The sequence below is a fragment of the Semicossyphus pulcher genome, unplaced genomic scaffold (genome assembly GCF_022749685.1).
Source record: "Semicossyphus pulcher isolate SPU_LCO1_2020_fin unplaced genomic scaffold, fSemPul1.0.p SCAF_11, whole genome shotgun sequence".
NCBI lineage: Eukaryota > Metazoa > Chordata > Actinopteri > Labriformes > Labridae > Semicossyphus > Semicossyphus pulcher.
Window position 1 is genome coordinate 2,669,316 of NW_027211615.1, and position 13,185 is coordinate 2,682,500.

The following is a 13,185-nucleotide window of genomic DNA, read 5'->3' on the forward strand; positions in this document are numbered from 1 at the left end:
TATGTTACTGTGTTTTTTTTCTAGGATGAATTCAATGCATTCTTGCACATGAGTGTCTGATCAAACTTTTTCAAGGCCTGCAGCATCAGCACCTCTCCTGTCCATCACAGAAAAATGAAAAAGCTTACAGCACCTGGTATTCCCAGGCGGTCTCCCATCCAAGTACTAACCAGGCCCGACCCTGCTTAGCTTCCGAGATCGGACGAGATCGGGCGTGTTCAGGGTGGTATGGCCGTAAGCGACAGTTGTGTGTTCAATCGGGCCTTTTAAAAATGCATTTGGGCACTTTTTAATCTCTTCATATGTTACTGTGTTTTTTTTCTAGGATGAATTCAATGCATTCTTGCACATGAGTGTCTGATCAAACTTTTTCAAGGCCTGCAGCATCAGCACCTCTCCTGTCCATCACAGAAAAATGAAAAAGCTTACAGCACCTGGTATTCCCAGGCGGTCTCCCATCCAAGTACTAACCAGGCCCGACCCTGCTTAGCTTCCGAGATCAGACGAGATCGGGCGTGTTCAGGGTGGTATGGCCGTAAGCGACAGTTGTGTGTTCAATCGGGCCTTTTAAAGACGTGGCATGGTGCAGCAAGAATGTGGCTGCATTTTTAACGTTGTTTATAGTTTTCGTCAAAGATTTTGTCATGGTTTTTTTCTATGATGAATTCAATGCATTCTTGCACATGAGTGTCTGATCAAACTTTTTCAAGGCCTGCAGCATCAGTACCTCTCCTGTCCATCACAGAAAAATGAAAAAGCTTACAGCACCTGGTATTCCCAGGCGGTCTCCCATCCAAGTACTGACCAGGCCCGACCCTGCTTAGCTTCCGAGATCAGACGAGATCGGGCGTGTTCAGTGTGGTATGGCCGTAAGCGACAGTTGTGTGTTCAATCGGGCCTTTTAAAAATGCATTTGGGCACTTTTTAATCTCTTCATATGTTACTGAGTTTTTTTTCTAGGATGAATTCAATGCATTCTTGCACATGAGTGTCTGATCAAACTTTTTCAAGGCCTGCAGCATCAGTACCTCTCCTGTCCATCACAGAAAAATGAAAAAGCTTACAGCACCTGGTATTCCCAGGCGGTCTCCCATCCAAGTACTAACCAGGCCCGACCCTGCTTAGCTTCCGAGATCGGAAGAGATCGGGCATGTTCAGGGTGGTATGGCCGTAAGCGACAGTTGTGTGTTCAATCGGGCCTTTTAAAAATGCATTTGGGCACTTTTTAATCTCTTCATATGTTACTGTGTTTTTTTTCTAGGATGAATTCAATGCATTCTTGCACATGAGTGTCTGATCAAACTTTTTCAAGGCCTGCAGCATCAGCTCCTCTCCTGTCCATCACAGAAAAATGAAAAAGCTTACAGCACCTGGTATTCCCAGGCGGTCTCCCATCCAAGTACTAACCAGGCCCGACCCTGCTTAGCTTCCGAGATCGGACGAGATCGGACGTGTTCAGGGTGGTATGGCCGTAAGCGACAGTTGTGTGTTCAATCGGGCCTTTTAAAAATGCATTTGGGCACTTTTTAATCTCTTCATATGTTACTGTGTTTTTTTTTTAGGATGAATTCAATGCATTCTTGCACATGAGTGTCTGATCAAACTTTTTCAAGGCCTGCAGCATCAGCACCTCTCCTGTCCATCACAGAAAAATGAAAAAGCTTACAGCACCTGGTATTCCCAGGCGGTCTCCCATCCAAGTACTAACCAGGCCCGACCCTGCTTAGCTTCCGAGATCGGACGAGATCGGGCGTGTTCAGGGTGGTATGGCCGTAAGCGACAGTTGTGTGTTCAATCGGGCCTTTTAAAAATGCATTTGGGCACTTTTTAATCTCTTCATATGTTACTGTGTTTTTTTTCTAGGATGAATTCAATGCATTCTTGCACATGAGTGTCTGATCAAACTTTTTCAAGGCCGGCAGCATCAGCACCTCTCCTGTCCATCACAGAAAAATGAAAAAGCTTACAGCACCTGGTATTCCCAGGCGGTCTCCCATCCAAGTACTAACCAGGCCCGACCCTGCTTAGCTTCCGAGATAGGACGAGATCGGGCGTGTTCAGGGTGGTATGGCCGTAAGAGACAGTTGTGTGTTCAATCGGGCCTTTTAAAAATGCATTTGGGCACTTTTTAATCTCTTCATATGATACTGTGTTTTTTTTCTAGGATGAATTCAATGCATTCTTGCACATGAGTGTCTGATCCAACTTTTTCAAGGCCTGCAGCATCAGCACCTCTCCTGTCCATCACAGAAAAATGAAAAAGCTTACAGCACCTGGTATTCCCAGGCGGTCTCCCATCCAAGTACTAACCAGGCCCGACCCTGCTTAGCTTCCGAGATCGGACGAGATCGGGCGTGTTCAGGGTGGTATGGCCGTAAGCGACAGTTGTGTGTTCAATCGGGCCTTTTAAAAATGCATTTGGGCACTTTTTAATCTCTTCATATGTTACTGTGTTTTTTTTCTAGGATGAATTCAATGCATTCTTGCACATGAGTGTCTGATCAAACTTTTTCAAGGCCTGCAGCATCAGCACCTCTCCTGTCCATCACAGAAAAATGAAAAAGCTTACAGCACCTGGTATTCCCAGGCGGTCTCCCATCCAAGTACTAACCAGGCCCGACCCTGCTTAGCTTCCGAGATCAGACGAGATCGGACGTGTTCAGGGTGGTATGGCCGTAAGCGACAGTTGTGTGTTCAATCGGGCCTTTTAAAGACGTGGCATGGTGCAGCAAGAATGCGGTGGGGCATCTGCCCCACCACATTCTTGAATTTGGCTGTATTTTTAACGTTGTTTATTGTTTTCGTCAAAGATTTTGTCATGGTTTTTTTCTATGATGAATTCAATGCATTCTTGCACATGAGTGTCTGATCAAACTTTTTCAAGGCCTGCAGCATCAGCACCTCTCCTGTCCATCACAGAAAAATGAAAAAGCTTACAGCACCTGGTATTCCCAGGCGGTCTCCCATCCAAGTACTAACCAGGCCCGACCCTGCTTAGCTTCCGAGATCGGACGAGATCGGGCGTGTTCAGGGTGGTATGGACGTAAGCGACAGTTGTGTGTTCAATCGGGCCTTTTAAAAATGCATTTGGGCACTTTTTAATCTCTTCATATGTTACTGTGTTTTTTTTCTAGGATGAATTCAATGCATTCTTGCACATGAGTGTCTGATCAAACTTTTTCAAGGCCTGCAGCATCAGCACCTCTTCTGTCCATCACAGAAAAATGAAAAAGCTTACAGCACCTGGTATTCCCAGGCGGTCTCCCATCCAAGTACTAACCAGGCCCGACCCTGCTTAGCTTCCGAGATCGGACGAGATCGGGCGTGTTCAGGGTGGTATGGCCGTAAGCGACAGTTGTGTGTTCAATCGGGCCTTTTAAAAATGCATTTGGGCACTTTTTAATCTTTTCATATGTTACTGTGTTTTTTTTCTAGGATGAATTCAATGCATTCTTGCACATGAGTGTCTGATCAAACTTTTTCAAGGCCTGCAGCATCAGCACCTCTCCTGTCCATCACAGAAAAATGAAAAAGCTTACAGCACCTGGTATTCCCAGGCGGTCTCCCATCCAAGTACTAACCAGGCCCGACCCTGCTTAGCTTCCGAGATCGGACGAGATCGGGCGTGTTCAGGGTGGTATGGCCGTAAGCGACAGTTGTGTGTTCAATCGGGCCTTTTAAAAATGCATTTGGGCACTTTCTAATCTCTTCATATGTTACTGTGTTTTTTTTCTAGGATGAATTCAATGCATTCTTGCACATGAGTGTCTGATCAAACTTTTTCAAGGCCTGCAGCATCAGCACCTCTCCTGTCCATCACAGAAAAATGAAAAAGCTTACAGCACCTGGTATTCCCAGGCGGTCTCCCATCCAAGTACTAACCAGGCCCGACCCTGCTTAGCTTCCGAGATCGGACGAGATCGGGCGTGTTCAGGGTGGTATGGCCGTAAGCGACAGCTGTGTGTTCAATCAGGCCTTTTAAAAATGCATTTGGGCACTTTTTAATCTCTTCATATGTTACTGTGTTTTTTTTCTAGGATGAATTCAATGCATTCTTGCACATGAGTGTCTGATCAAACTTTTTCAAGGCCTGCAGCATCAGCACCTCTCCTGTCCATCACAGAAAAATGAAAAAGCTTACAGCACCTGGTATTCCCAGGCGGTCTCCCATCCAAGTACTAACCAGGCCCGACCCTGCTTAGCTTCCAAAATCGGACGAGATCGGACGTGTTCAGGGTGGTATGGCCGTAAGCGACAGTTGTGTGTTCAATCGGGCCTTTTAAAGACGTGGCATGGTGCAGCAAGAATGTGGCTGTATTTTTAACGTTGTTTATACTTTTCGTCAAAGATTTTGTCATGGTTTTTTTCTATGATGAATTCAATGCATTCTTGCACATGAGTGTCTGATCAAACTTTTTCAAGGCCTGGAGCATCAGCACCTCTCCTGTCCATCACAGAAAAATGAAAAAGCTTACAGCACCTGGTATTCCCAGGCGGTCTCCCATCCAAGTACTAACCAGGCCCGACCCTGCTTAGCTTCCGAGATCAGACGAGATCGGGCGTGTTCAGGGTGGTATGGCTGTACGCGACAGTTGTGTGTTCAATCGGGCCTTTTAAAAATGCATTTTGGCACTTTTTAATCTCTTCATATTTTACTGTGTTTTTTTTCTAGGATGAATTCAATGCATTCTTGCACATGAGTGTCTGATCCAACTTTTTCAAGGCCTGCAGCATCAGCACCTCTCCTGTCCATCACAGAAAAATGAAAAAGCTTACAGCACCTGGTATTCCCAGGCGGTCTCCCATCCAAGTACTAACCAGGCCCGACCCAGCTTAGCTTCCGAGATCGGACGAGATCGGGCGTGTTCAGGTTGGTATGGCCGTAAGCGACAGTTGTGTGTTCAATCGGGCCTTTTAAAAATGCATTTGGGCACTTTTTAATCTCTTCATATGTTACTGTGTTTTTTTTCTAGGATGAATTCAATGCATTCTTGCACATGAGTGTCTGATCAAACTTTTTCAAGGCCTGCAGCATCAGCACCTCTCCTGTCCATCACAGAAAAATGAAAAAGCTTACAGCACCTGGTATTCCCAGGCGGTCTCCCATCCAAGTACTAACCAGGCCCGACCCTGCTTAGCTTCCGAGATCGGACGAGATCGGGCGTGTTCAGGGTGGTATGGCCGTAAGCGACAGTTGTGTGTTCAATCGGGCCTTTTAAAGACGTGGCATGGTGCAGCAAGAATGTGGCTGTATTTTTAACGTTGTTTATAGTTTTCGTCAAAGATTTTGTCATGGTTTTTTTCTAGGACGAATTCAATGCATTCTTGCACATGAGTGTCTGATCAAACTTTTTCAAGGCCTGCAGCATCAGCACCTCTCCTGTCCATCACAGAAAAATGAAAAAGCTTACAGCACCTGGTATTCCCAGGCGGTCTCCCATCCAAGTACTAACCAGGCCCGACCCTGCTTAGCTTCCGAGATCGGACGAGATCGGGCGTGTTCAGGGTGGTATGGCCGTAAGCGAAAGTTGTGTGTTCGATCGGGCCTTTTAAAGACGTGGCATGGTGCAGCAAGAATGTGGTGGGGCATCTGTCTTACAGCACCTGGTATTCCCAGGCGGTCTCCCATCCAAGTACTAACCAGGCCCGACCCTGCTTAGCTTCCGAGATCGGACGAGATCGGGCGTGTTCAGGGTGGTATGGCCGTAAGCGACAGTTGTGTGTTCAATCGGGCCTTTTAAAAATGCATTTGGGCACTTTTTAATCTCTTCATATGTTACTGTGTTTTTTTTCTAGGATGAATTCAATGCATTCTTGCACATGAGTGTCTGATCCAACTTTTTCAAGGCCTGCAGCATCAGCACCTCTCCTGTCCATCACAGAAAAATGAAAAAGCTTACAGCACCTGGTATTCCCAGGCGGTCTCCCATCCAAGTACTAACCAGGCCCGACCCTGCTTAGCTTCCGAGATCGGACGAGATCGGGCGTGTTCAGGGTGGTATGGCCGTAAGTGACAGTTGTGTGTTCAATCGGGCCTTTTAAAAATGCATTTGGGCACTTTTTAATCTCTTCATATGTTACTGTGTTTTTTTTCTAGGATGAATTCAATGCATTCTTGCACATGAGTGTCTGATCAAACTTTTTCAAGGCCTGCAGCATCAGCACCTCTCCTGTCCATCACAGAAAAATGAAAAAGCTTACAGCACCTGGTATTCCCAGGCGGTCTCCCATCCAAGTACTAACCAGGCCCGACCCTGCTTAGCATCCGAGATCGGACGAGATCGGGCGTGTTGAGGGTGGTATGGCCGTAAGCGACAGTTGTGTGTTCAATCGGGCCTTTTAAAAATGCATTTGGGCACTTTTTAATCTCTTCATATGTTACTGTGTTTTTTTTCTAGGATGAATTCAATGCATTCTTGCACATGAGTGTCTGATCCAACTTTTTCAAGGCCTGCAGCATCAGCACCTCTCCTGTCCATCACAGAAAAATGAAAAAGCTTACAGCACCTGGTATTCCCAGGCGGTCTCCCATCCAAGTACTAACCAGGCCCGACCCTGCTTAGCTTCCGAGATCGGACGAGATCGGGCGTGTTCAGGGTGGTATGGCCGTAAGCGACAGTTGTGTGTTCAATCGGGCTTTTTAAAGACGTGGCATGGTGCAGCAAGAATGTGGCTGTATTTTTAACGTTGTTTATAGTTTTCGTCAAAGATTTTGTCATGGTTTTTTTCTATGATGAATTCAATGCATTCTTGCACATGAGTGTCTGATCCAACTTTTTCAAGGCCTGCAGCATCAGCACCTCTCCTGTCCATCACAGAAAAATGAAAAAGCTTACAGCACCTGGTATTCCCAGGCGGTCTCCCATCCAAGTACTAACCAGGCCCGACCCTGCTTAGCTTCCGAGATCGGACGAGATCGGGCGTGTTCAGGGTGGTATGGCCGTAAGCGACAGTTGTGTGTTCAATCGGGCCTTTTAAAAATGCATTTGGGCACTTTTTAATCTCTTCATATGTTACTGTGTTTTTTTTCTAGGATGAATTCAATGCATTCTTGCACATGAGTGTCTGATCCAACTTTTTCAAGGCCTGCAGCATCAGCACCTCTCCTGTCCATCACAGAAAAATGAAAAAGCTTACAGCACCTGGTATTCCCAGGCGGTCTCCCATCCAAGTACTAACCAGGCCCGACCCTGCTTAGCTTCCGAGATCGGATGAGATCGGGCGTGTTCAGGGTGGTATGGCCGTAAGCGACAGTTGTGTGTTCAATCAGGCCTTTTAAAAATGCATTTGGGCACTTTTTAATCTCTTCATATGTTACTGTGTTTTTTTTCCAGGATGAATTCAATGCATTCTTGCACATGAGTGTCTGATCAAACTTTTTCAAGGCCTGCAGCATCAGCACCTCTCCTGTCCATCACAGAAAAATGAAAAAGCTTACAGCACCTGGTATTCCCAGGCGGTCTCCCATCCAAGTACTAACCAGGCCCGACCCTGCTTAGCTTCCGAGATCGGACGAGATCGGGCGTGTTCAGGGTGGTATGGCCGTAAGCGACAGTTGTGTGTTCAATCGGGCCTTTTAAAAATGCATTTGGGCACTTTTTAATCTCTTCATATGTTACTGAGTTTTTTTTCTAGGATGAATTCAATGCATTCTTGCACATGAGTGTCTGATCAAACTTTTTCAAGGCCTGCAGCATCAGCACCTCTCCTGTCCATCACAGAAAAATGAAAAAGCTTACAGCACCTGGTATTCCCAGGCGGTCTCCCATCCAAGTACTAACCAGGCCCGACCCTGCTTAGCTTCCGAGATCGGACGAGATCGGGCGTGTTCAGGGTGGTATGGCCGTAAGCGACAGTTGTGTGTTCAATCGGGCCTTTTAAAGACGTGGCATGGTGCAGCAAGAATGTGGCTGTATTTTTAACGTTGTTTATAGTTTTCGTCAAAGATTTTGTCATGGTTTTTTTCGATGATGAATTCAATGCATTCTTGCACATGCGTGTCTGATCAAACTTTTTCAAGGCCTGCAGCATCAGCACCTCTCCTGTCCATCACAGAAAAATGAAAAAGCTTACAGCACCTGGTATTCCCAGGCGGTCTCCCATCCAAGTACTAACCAGGCCCGACCCTGCTTAGCTTCCGAGATCGGACGAGATCGGGCGTGTTCAGGGTGGTATGGCCGTAAGCGACAGTTGTGTGTTCAATCGGGCCTTTTAAAGACGTGGCATGGTGCAGCAAGAATGTGGCTGTATTTTTAACGTTGTTTATAGTTTTCGTCAAAGATTTTGTCATGGTTTTTTTCGATGATGAATTCAATGCATTCTTGCACATGCGTGTCTGATCAAACTTTTTCAAGGCCTGCAGCATCAGTACCTCTCCTGTCCATCACAGAAAAATGAAAAAGCTTACAGCACCTGGTATTCCCAGGCGGTCTCCCATCCAAGTACTAACCAGGCCTGACCCTGCTTAGCTTCCGAGATCGGACGAGATCGGGCGTGTTCAGGGTGGTATGGCCGTAAGCGACAGTTGTGTGTTCAATCGGGCCTTTTAAAAATGCATTTGGGCACTTTTTAATCTCTTCATATGTTACTGTGTTTTTTTTCTAGGATGAATTCAATGCATTCTTGCACATGAGTGTCTGATCAAACTTTTTCAAGGCCTGCAGCATCAGCTCCTCTCCTGTCCATCACAGAAAAATGAAAAAGCTTACAGCACCTGGTATTCCCAGGCGGTCTCCCATCCAAGTACTAACCAGGCCCGACCCTGCTTAGCTTCCGAGATCGGACGAGATCGGGCGTGTTCAGGGTGGTATGGCCGTAAGCGACAGTTGTGTGTTCAATCGGGCCTTTTAAAAATGCATTTGGGCACTTTTTAATCTCTTCATGTGTTACTGTGTTTTTTTTCTAGGATGAATTCAATGCATTCTTGCACATGAGTGTCTGATCAAACTTTTTCAAGGCCTGCAGCATCAGCACCTCTCCTGTCCATCACAGAAAAATGAAAAAGCTTACAGCACCTGGTATTCCCAGGCGGTCTCCCATCCAAGTACTAACCAGGCCCGACCCTGCTTAGCTTCCGAGATCGGACGAGATCGGGCGTGTTCAGGGTGGTATGGCCGTAAGCGACAGTTGTGTGTTCAATCGGGCCTTTTAAAAATGCATTTGGGCACTTTTTAATCTCTTCATATGTTACTGTGTTTTTTTTCTAGGATGAATTCAATGCATTCTTGCACATGAGTGTCTGATCAAACTTTTTCAAGGCCTGCGGCATCAGCACCTCTCCTGTCCATCACAGAAAAATGAAAAAGCTTACAGCACCTGGTATTCCCAGGCGGTCTCCCATCCAAGTACTAACCAGGCCCGACCCTGCTTAGCTTCCGAGATCGGAGGAGATCGGGCGTGTTCAGGGTGGTATGGCCGTAAGCGACAGTTGTGTGTTCAATCGGGCCTTTTAAAAATGCATTTGGGCACTTTTTAATCTCTTCATATGTTACTGTGTTTTTTTTCTAGGATGAATTCAATGCATTCTTGCACATGAGTGTCTGATCAAACTTTTTCAAGGCCTGCAGCATCAGCACCTCTCCTGTCCATCACAGAAAAATGAAAAAGCTTACAGCACCTGGTATTCCCAGGCGGTCTCCCATCCAAGTACTAACCAGGCCCGACCCTGCTTAGCTTCCGAGATCGGACGAGATCGGGCGTGTTCAGGGTGGTATGGCCGTAAGCGACAGTTGTGTGTTCAATCGGGCCTTTTAAAAATGCATTTGGGCACTTTTTAATCTCTTCATATGTTACTGTGTTTTTTTTCTTGGATGAATTCAATGCATTCTTGCACATGAGTGTCTGATCAAACTTTTTCAAGGCCTGCAGCATCAGCACCTCTCCTGTCCATCACAGAAAAATGAAAAAGCTTACAGCACCTGGTATTCCCAGGCGGTCTCCCATCCAAGTACTAACCAGGCCCGACCCTGCTTAGCTTCCGAGATCGGACGAGATCGGGCGTGTTCAGGGTGGTATGGCCGTAAGCGACAGTTGTGTGTTCAATCGGGCCTTTTAAAAATGCATTTGGGCACTTTTTAATCTCTTCATATGTTACTGTGTTTTTTTTCTAGGATGAATTCAATGCATTCTTGCACATGAGTGTCTGATCCAACTTTTTCAAGGCCTGCAGCATCAGCACCTCTCCTGTCCATCACAGAAAAATGAAAAAGCTTACAGCACCTGGTATTCCCAGGCGGTCTCCCATCCAAGTACTAACCAGGCCCGACCCTGCTTAGCTTCCGAGATCGGACGAGATCGGGCGTGTTCAGGGTGGTATGGCCGTAAGCGACAGTTGTGTGTTCAATCAGGCCTTTTAAAAATGCATTTGGGCACTTTTTAATCTCTTCATATGTTACTGTGTTTTTTTTCTAGGATGAATTCAATGCATTCTTGCACATGAGTGTCTGATCAAACTTTTTCAAGGCCTGCAGCATCACCACCTCTCCTGTCCATCACAGAAAAATGAAAAAGCTTACAGCACCTGGTATTCCCAGGCGGTCTCCCATCCAAGTACTAACCAGGCCCGACCCTGCTTAGCTTCCGAGATCGGACGAGATCGGGCGTGTTCAGGGTAGTATGGCCGTAAGCGACAGTTGTGTGTTCAATCGGGCCTTTTAAAAATGCATTTGGGCACTTTTTAATCTCTTCATATGTTACTGTGTTTTTTTTCTAGGATGAATTCAATGCATTCTTGCACATGAGTGTCTGATCAAACTTTTTCAAGGCCTGCAGCATCAGCACCTCTCCTGTCCATCACAGAAAAATGAAAAAGCTTACAGCACCTGGTATTCCCAGGCGGTCTCCCATCCAAGTACTAACCAGGCCCGACCCTGCTTAGCTTCCGAGATCGGACGAGATCGGGCGTGTTCAGGGTGGTATGGCCGTAAGCGACAGTTGTGTGTTCAATCGGGCCTTTTAAAAATGCATTTGGGCACTTTTTAATCTCTTCATATGTTACTGTGTTTTTTTTCTAGGATGAATTCAATGCATTCTTGCACATGAGTGTCTGATCCAACTTTTTCAAGGCCTGCAGCATCAGCACCTCTCCTGTCCATCACAGAAAAATGAAAAAGCTTACAGCACCTGGTATTCCCAGGCGGTCTCCCATCCAAGTACTAACCAGGCCCGACCCTGCTTAGCTTCCGAGATCGGACGAGATCGGGCGTGTTCAGGGTGGTATGGCCGTAAGCGACAGTTGTGTGTTCAATCGGGCCTTTTAAAAATGCATTTGGGCACTTTTTAATCTCTTCATATGTTACTGTGTTTTTTTTCTAGGATGAATTCAATGCATTCTTGCACATGAGTGTCTGATCAAACTTTTTCAAGGCCTGCAGCATCAGCACCTCTCCTGTCCATCACAGAAAAATGAAAAAGCTTACAGCACCTGGTATTCCCAGGCGGTCTCCCATCCAAGTACTAACCAGGCCCGACCCTGCTTAGCTTCCGAGATCGGACGAGATCGGGCGTGTTCAGGGTGGTATGGCCGTAAGCGACAGTTGTGTGTTCAATCGGGCCTTTTAAAAATGCATTTGGGCACTTTTTAATCTCTTCATATGTTAATGTGTTTTTTTTCTAGGATGAATTCAATGCATTCTTGCACATGAGTGTCTGATCAAACTTTTTCAAGGCCTGCAGCATCACCACCTCTCCTGTCCATCACAGAAAAATGAAAAAGCTTACAGCACCTGGTATTCCCAGGCGGTCTCCCATCCAAGTACTAACCAGGCCCGACCCTGCTTAGCTTCCGAGATCGGACGAGATCGGACGTGTTCAGGGTAGTATGGCCGTAAGCGACAGTTGTGTGTTCAATCGGGCCTTTTAAAAATGCATTTGGGCACTTTTTAATCTCTTCATATGTTACTGTGTTTTTTTTCTAGGATGAATTCAATGCATTCTTGCACATGAGTGTCTGATCAAACTTTTTCAAGGCCTGCAGCATCAGCACCTCTCCTGTCCATCACAGAAAAATGAAAAAGCTTACAGCACCTGGTATTCCCAGGCGGTCTCCCATCCAAGTACTAACCAGGCCCCACCCTGCTTAGCTTCCGAGATCGGACGAGATCGGGCGTGTTCAGGGTGGTATGGCCGTAAGCGACAGTTGTGTGTTCAATCGGGCCTTTTAAAAATGCATTTGGGCACTTTTTAATCTCTTCAAATGTTACTGTGTTTTTTTTCTAGGATGAATTCAATGCATTCTTGCACATGAGTGTCTGATCCAACTTTTTCAAGGCCTGCAGCATCAGCACCTCTCCTGTCCATCACAGAAAAATGAAAAAGCTTACAGCACCTGGTATTCCCAGGCGGTCTCCCATCCAAGTACTAACCAGGCCCGACCCTGCTTAGCTTCCGAGATCGGACGAGATCGGGCGTGTTCAGGGTGGTATGGCCGTAAGCGACAGTTGTGTGTTCAATCGGGCCTTTTAAAAATGCATTTGGGCACTTTTTAATCTCTTCATATGTTACTGTGTTTTTTTTCTAGGATGAATTCAATGCATTCTTGCACATGAGTGTCTGATCAAACTTTTTCAAGGCCTGCAGCATCAGCACCTCTCCTGTCCATCACAGAAAAATGAAAAAGCTTACAGCACCTGGTATTCCCAGGCGGTCTCCCATCCAAGTACTAACCAGGCCCGACCCTGCTTAGCTTCCGAGATCGGACGAGATCGGGCGTGTTCAGGGTGGTATGGCCGTAAGCGACAGTTGTGTGTTCAATCGGGCCTTTTAAAAATGCATTTGGGCACTTTTTAATCTCTTCATATGTTACTGTGTTTTTTTTCTAGGATGAATTCAATGCATTCTTGCACATGAGTGTCTGATCAAACTTTTTCAAGGCCTGCAGCATCAGCACCTCTCCTGTCCATCACAGAAAAATGAAAAAGCTTACAGCACCTGGTATTCCCAGGCGGTCTCCCATCCAAGTACTAACCAGGCCCGACCCTGCTTAGCTTCCGAGATCAGACGAGATCGGGCGTGTTCAGGGTGGTATGGCCGTAAGCGACAGTTGTGTGTTCAATCGGGCCTTTTAAAAATGCATTTGGGCACTTTTTAATCTCTTCATATGTTACTGTGTTTTTTTTCTAGGATGAATTCAATGCATTCTTGCACATGAGTGTCTGATCAAACTTTTTCAAGGCCTGCAGCATCAGC

At 46.2% G+C, this 13,185-nt stretch overlaps 43 non-coding genes across 43 annotated transcripts; all 43 read right to left on the minus strand.

The window, feature by feature from the left end:
- Positions 1-121: 121 nt before the first annotated feature.
- Positions 122-240, minus strand: LOC138587473 (5S ribosomal RNA). Its single transcript, XR_011307472.1, has one exon. It is a non-coding gene; the product is annotated as a 5S ribosomal RNA (ribosomal RNA).
- Positions 241-422: 182 nt separating this feature from the next.
- LOC138586350 (5S ribosomal RNA) lies at positions 423-541 on the minus strand. Its single transcript, XR_011306433.1, has one exon. It is a non-coding gene; the product is annotated as a 5S ribosomal RNA (ribosomal RNA).
- Positions 542-756: 215 nt separating this feature from the next.
- Positions 757-875, minus strand: LOC138587177 (5S ribosomal RNA). The gene has a single exon (XR_011307217.1). It is a non-coding gene; the product is annotated as a 5S ribosomal RNA (ribosomal RNA).
- A 182-nt stretch (positions 876-1,057) lies between these two features.
- Positions 1,058-1,176, minus strand: LOC138586841 (5S ribosomal RNA). The gene has a single exon (XR_011306899.1). It is a non-coding gene; the product is annotated as a 5S ribosomal RNA (ribosomal RNA).
- A 182-nt stretch (positions 1,177-1,358) lies between these two features.
- LOC138586768 (5S ribosomal RNA) lies at positions 1,359-1,477 on the minus strand. The gene has a single exon (XR_011306829.1). It is a non-coding gene; the product is annotated as a 5S ribosomal RNA (ribosomal RNA).
- Positions 1,478-1,659: 182 nt separating this feature from the next.
- On the minus strand, positions 1,660-1,778 carry LOC138587474 (5S ribosomal RNA). The gene has a single exon (XR_011307473.1). It is a non-coding gene; the product is annotated as a 5S ribosomal RNA (ribosomal RNA).
- Positions 1,779-1,960: 182 nt separating this feature from the next.
- On the minus strand, positions 1,961-2,079 carry LOC138587290 (5S ribosomal RNA). The gene has a single exon (XR_011307319.1). It is a non-coding gene; the product is annotated as a 5S ribosomal RNA (ribosomal RNA).
- A 182-nt stretch (positions 2,080-2,261) lies between these two features.
- Positions 2,262-2,380, minus strand: LOC138587475 (5S ribosomal RNA). The gene has a single exon (XR_011307474.1). It is a non-coding gene; the product is annotated as a 5S ribosomal RNA (ribosomal RNA).
- A 182-nt stretch (positions 2,381-2,562) lies between these two features.
- Positions 2,563-2,681, minus strand: LOC138586880 (5S ribosomal RNA). Its single transcript, XR_011306936.1, has one exon. It is a non-coding gene; the product is annotated as a 5S ribosomal RNA (ribosomal RNA).
- Positions 2,682-2,930: 249 nt separating this feature from the next.
- On the minus strand, positions 2,931-3,049 carry LOC138586934 (5S ribosomal RNA). Its single transcript, XR_011306986.1, has one exon. It is a non-coding gene; the product is annotated as a 5S ribosomal RNA (ribosomal RNA).
- A 182-nt stretch (positions 3,050-3,231) lies between these two features.
- On the minus strand, positions 3,232-3,350 carry LOC138587476 (5S ribosomal RNA). Its single transcript, XR_011307475.1, has one exon. It is a non-coding gene; the product is annotated as a 5S ribosomal RNA (ribosomal RNA).
- Positions 3,351-3,532: 182 nt separating this feature from the next.
- LOC138587478 (5S ribosomal RNA) lies at positions 3,533-3,651 on the minus strand. Its single transcript, XR_011307477.1, has one exon. It is a non-coding gene; the product is annotated as a 5S ribosomal RNA (ribosomal RNA).
- A 182-nt stretch (positions 3,652-3,833) lies between these two features.
- LOC138587479 (5S ribosomal RNA) lies at positions 3,834-3,952 on the minus strand. Its single transcript, XR_011307478.1, has one exon. It is a non-coding gene; the product is annotated as a 5S ribosomal RNA (ribosomal RNA).
- Positions 3,953-4,134: 182 nt separating this feature from the next.
- On the minus strand, positions 4,135-4,253 carry LOC138587299 (5S ribosomal RNA). Its single transcript, XR_011307327.1, has one exon. It is a non-coding gene; the product is annotated as a 5S ribosomal RNA (ribosomal RNA).
- A 215-nt stretch (positions 4,254-4,468) lies between these two features.
- LOC138587010 (5S ribosomal RNA) lies at positions 4,469-4,587 on the minus strand. The gene has a single exon (XR_011307059.1). It is a non-coding gene; the product is annotated as a 5S ribosomal RNA (ribosomal RNA).
- Positions 4,588-4,769: 182 nt separating this feature from the next.
- On the minus strand, positions 4,770-4,888 carry LOC138587216 (5S ribosomal RNA). The gene has a single exon (XR_011307254.1). It is a non-coding gene; the product is annotated as a 5S ribosomal RNA (ribosomal RNA).
- A 182-nt stretch (positions 4,889-5,070) lies between these two features.
- On the minus strand, positions 5,071-5,189 carry LOC138587480 (5S ribosomal RNA). The gene has a single exon (XR_011307479.1). It is a non-coding gene; the product is annotated as a 5S ribosomal RNA (ribosomal RNA).
- Positions 5,190-5,404: 215 nt separating this feature from the next.
- Positions 5,405-5,523, minus strand: LOC138587481 (5S ribosomal RNA). Its single transcript, XR_011307480.1, has one exon. It is a non-coding gene; the product is annotated as a 5S ribosomal RNA (ribosomal RNA).
- Positions 5,524-5,592: 69 nt separating this feature from the next.
- On the minus strand, positions 5,593-5,711 carry LOC138586679 (5S ribosomal RNA). The gene has a single exon (XR_011306743.1). It is a non-coding gene; the product is annotated as a 5S ribosomal RNA (ribosomal RNA).
- A 182-nt stretch (positions 5,712-5,893) lies between these two features.
- On the minus strand, positions 5,894-6,012 carry LOC138586621 (5S ribosomal RNA). Its single transcript, XR_011306687.1, has one exon. It is a non-coding gene; the product is annotated as a 5S ribosomal RNA (ribosomal RNA).
- Positions 6,013-6,194: 182 nt separating this feature from the next.
- On the minus strand, positions 6,195-6,313 carry LOC138587225 (5S ribosomal RNA). The gene has a single exon (XR_011307263.1). It is a non-coding gene; the product is annotated as a 5S ribosomal RNA (ribosomal RNA).
- A 182-nt stretch (positions 6,314-6,495) lies between these two features.
- Positions 6,496-6,614, minus strand: LOC138587482 (5S ribosomal RNA). Its single transcript, XR_011307481.1, has one exon. It is a non-coding gene; the product is annotated as a 5S ribosomal RNA (ribosomal RNA).
- A 215-nt stretch (positions 6,615-6,829) lies between these two features.
- LOC138587483 (5S ribosomal RNA) lies at positions 6,830-6,948 on the minus strand. Its single transcript, XR_011307482.1, has one exon. It is a non-coding gene; the product is annotated as a 5S ribosomal RNA (ribosomal RNA).
- A 182-nt stretch (positions 6,949-7,130) lies between these two features.
- LOC138586936 (5S ribosomal RNA) lies at positions 7,131-7,249 on the minus strand. Its single transcript, XR_011306988.1, has one exon. It is a non-coding gene; the product is annotated as a 5S ribosomal RNA (ribosomal RNA).
- A 182-nt stretch (positions 7,250-7,431) lies between these two features.
- On the minus strand, positions 7,432-7,550 carry LOC138587484 (5S ribosomal RNA). The gene has a single exon (XR_011307483.1). It is a non-coding gene; the product is annotated as a 5S ribosomal RNA (ribosomal RNA).
- Positions 7,551-7,732: 182 nt separating this feature from the next.
- LOC138587485 (5S ribosomal RNA) lies at positions 7,733-7,851 on the minus strand. The gene has a single exon (XR_011307484.1). It is a non-coding gene; the product is annotated as a 5S ribosomal RNA (ribosomal RNA).
- Positions 7,852-8,066: 215 nt separating this feature from the next.
- LOC138587487 (5S ribosomal RNA) lies at positions 8,067-8,185 on the minus strand. The gene has a single exon (XR_011307485.1). It is a non-coding gene; the product is annotated as a 5S ribosomal RNA (ribosomal RNA).
- A 215-nt stretch (positions 8,186-8,400) lies between these two features.
- On the minus strand, positions 8,401-8,519 carry LOC138586945 (5S ribosomal RNA). The gene has a single exon (XR_011306997.1). It is a non-coding gene; the product is annotated as a 5S ribosomal RNA (ribosomal RNA).
- Positions 8,520-8,701: 182 nt separating this feature from the next.
- Positions 8,702-8,820, minus strand: LOC138587488 (5S ribosomal RNA). Its single transcript, XR_011307486.1, has one exon. It is a non-coding gene; the product is annotated as a 5S ribosomal RNA (ribosomal RNA).
- Positions 8,821-9,002: 182 nt separating this feature from the next.
- Positions 9,003-9,121, minus strand: LOC138587490 (5S ribosomal RNA). Its single transcript, XR_011307488.1, has one exon. It is a non-coding gene; the product is annotated as a 5S ribosomal RNA (ribosomal RNA).
- Positions 9,122-9,303: 182 nt separating this feature from the next.
- On the minus strand, positions 9,304-9,422 carry LOC138586535 (5S ribosomal RNA). Its single transcript, XR_011306606.1, has one exon. It is a non-coding gene; the product is annotated as a 5S ribosomal RNA (ribosomal RNA).
- Positions 9,423-9,604: 182 nt separating this feature from the next.
- On the minus strand, positions 9,605-9,723 carry LOC138587491 (5S ribosomal RNA). The gene has a single exon (XR_011307489.1). It is a non-coding gene; the product is annotated as a 5S ribosomal RNA (ribosomal RNA).
- Positions 9,724-9,905: 182 nt separating this feature from the next.
- LOC138587492 (5S ribosomal RNA) lies at positions 9,906-10,024 on the minus strand. The gene has a single exon (XR_011307490.1). It is a non-coding gene; the product is annotated as a 5S ribosomal RNA (ribosomal RNA).
- Positions 10,025-10,206: 182 nt separating this feature from the next.
- On the minus strand, positions 10,207-10,325 carry LOC138587493 (5S ribosomal RNA). The gene has a single exon (XR_011307491.1). It is a non-coding gene; the product is annotated as a 5S ribosomal RNA (ribosomal RNA).
- A 182-nt stretch (positions 10,326-10,507) lies between these two features.
- On the minus strand, positions 10,508-10,626 carry LOC138586603 (5S ribosomal RNA). The gene has a single exon (XR_011306670.1). It is a non-coding gene; the product is annotated as a 5S ribosomal RNA (ribosomal RNA).
- A 182-nt stretch (positions 10,627-10,808) lies between these two features.
- Positions 10,809-10,927, minus strand: LOC138587494 (5S ribosomal RNA). Its single transcript, XR_011307492.1, has one exon. It is a non-coding gene; the product is annotated as a 5S ribosomal RNA (ribosomal RNA).
- A 182-nt stretch (positions 10,928-11,109) lies between these two features.
- On the minus strand, positions 11,110-11,228 carry LOC138587495 (5S ribosomal RNA). Its single transcript, XR_011307493.1, has one exon. It is a non-coding gene; the product is annotated as a 5S ribosomal RNA (ribosomal RNA).
- Positions 11,229-11,410: 182 nt separating this feature from the next.
- Positions 11,411-11,529, minus strand: LOC138587496 (5S ribosomal RNA). The gene has a single exon (XR_011307494.1). It is a non-coding gene; the product is annotated as a 5S ribosomal RNA (ribosomal RNA).
- Positions 11,530-11,711: 182 nt separating this feature from the next.
- Positions 11,712-11,830, minus strand: LOC138587123 (5S ribosomal RNA). The gene has a single exon (XR_011307166.1). It is a non-coding gene; the product is annotated as a 5S ribosomal RNA (ribosomal RNA).
- A 182-nt stretch (positions 11,831-12,012) lies between these two features.
- LOC138586372 (5S ribosomal RNA) lies at positions 12,013-12,131 on the minus strand. The gene has a single exon (XR_011306454.1). It is a non-coding gene; the product is annotated as a 5S ribosomal RNA (ribosomal RNA).
- Positions 12,132-12,313: 182 nt separating this feature from the next.
- On the minus strand, positions 12,314-12,432 carry LOC138587497 (5S ribosomal RNA). Its single transcript, XR_011307495.1, has one exon. It is a non-coding gene; the product is annotated as a 5S ribosomal RNA (ribosomal RNA).
- Positions 12,433-12,614: 182 nt separating this feature from the next.
- Positions 12,615-12,733, minus strand: LOC138587498 (5S ribosomal RNA). Its single transcript, XR_011307496.1, has one exon. It is a non-coding gene; the product is annotated as a 5S ribosomal RNA (ribosomal RNA).
- Positions 12,734-12,915: 182 nt separating this feature from the next.
- LOC138586351 (5S ribosomal RNA) lies at positions 12,916-13,034 on the minus strand. The gene has a single exon (XR_011306434.1). It is a non-coding gene; the product is annotated as a 5S ribosomal RNA (ribosomal RNA).
- Positions 13,035-13,185: the final 151 nt, after the last annotated feature.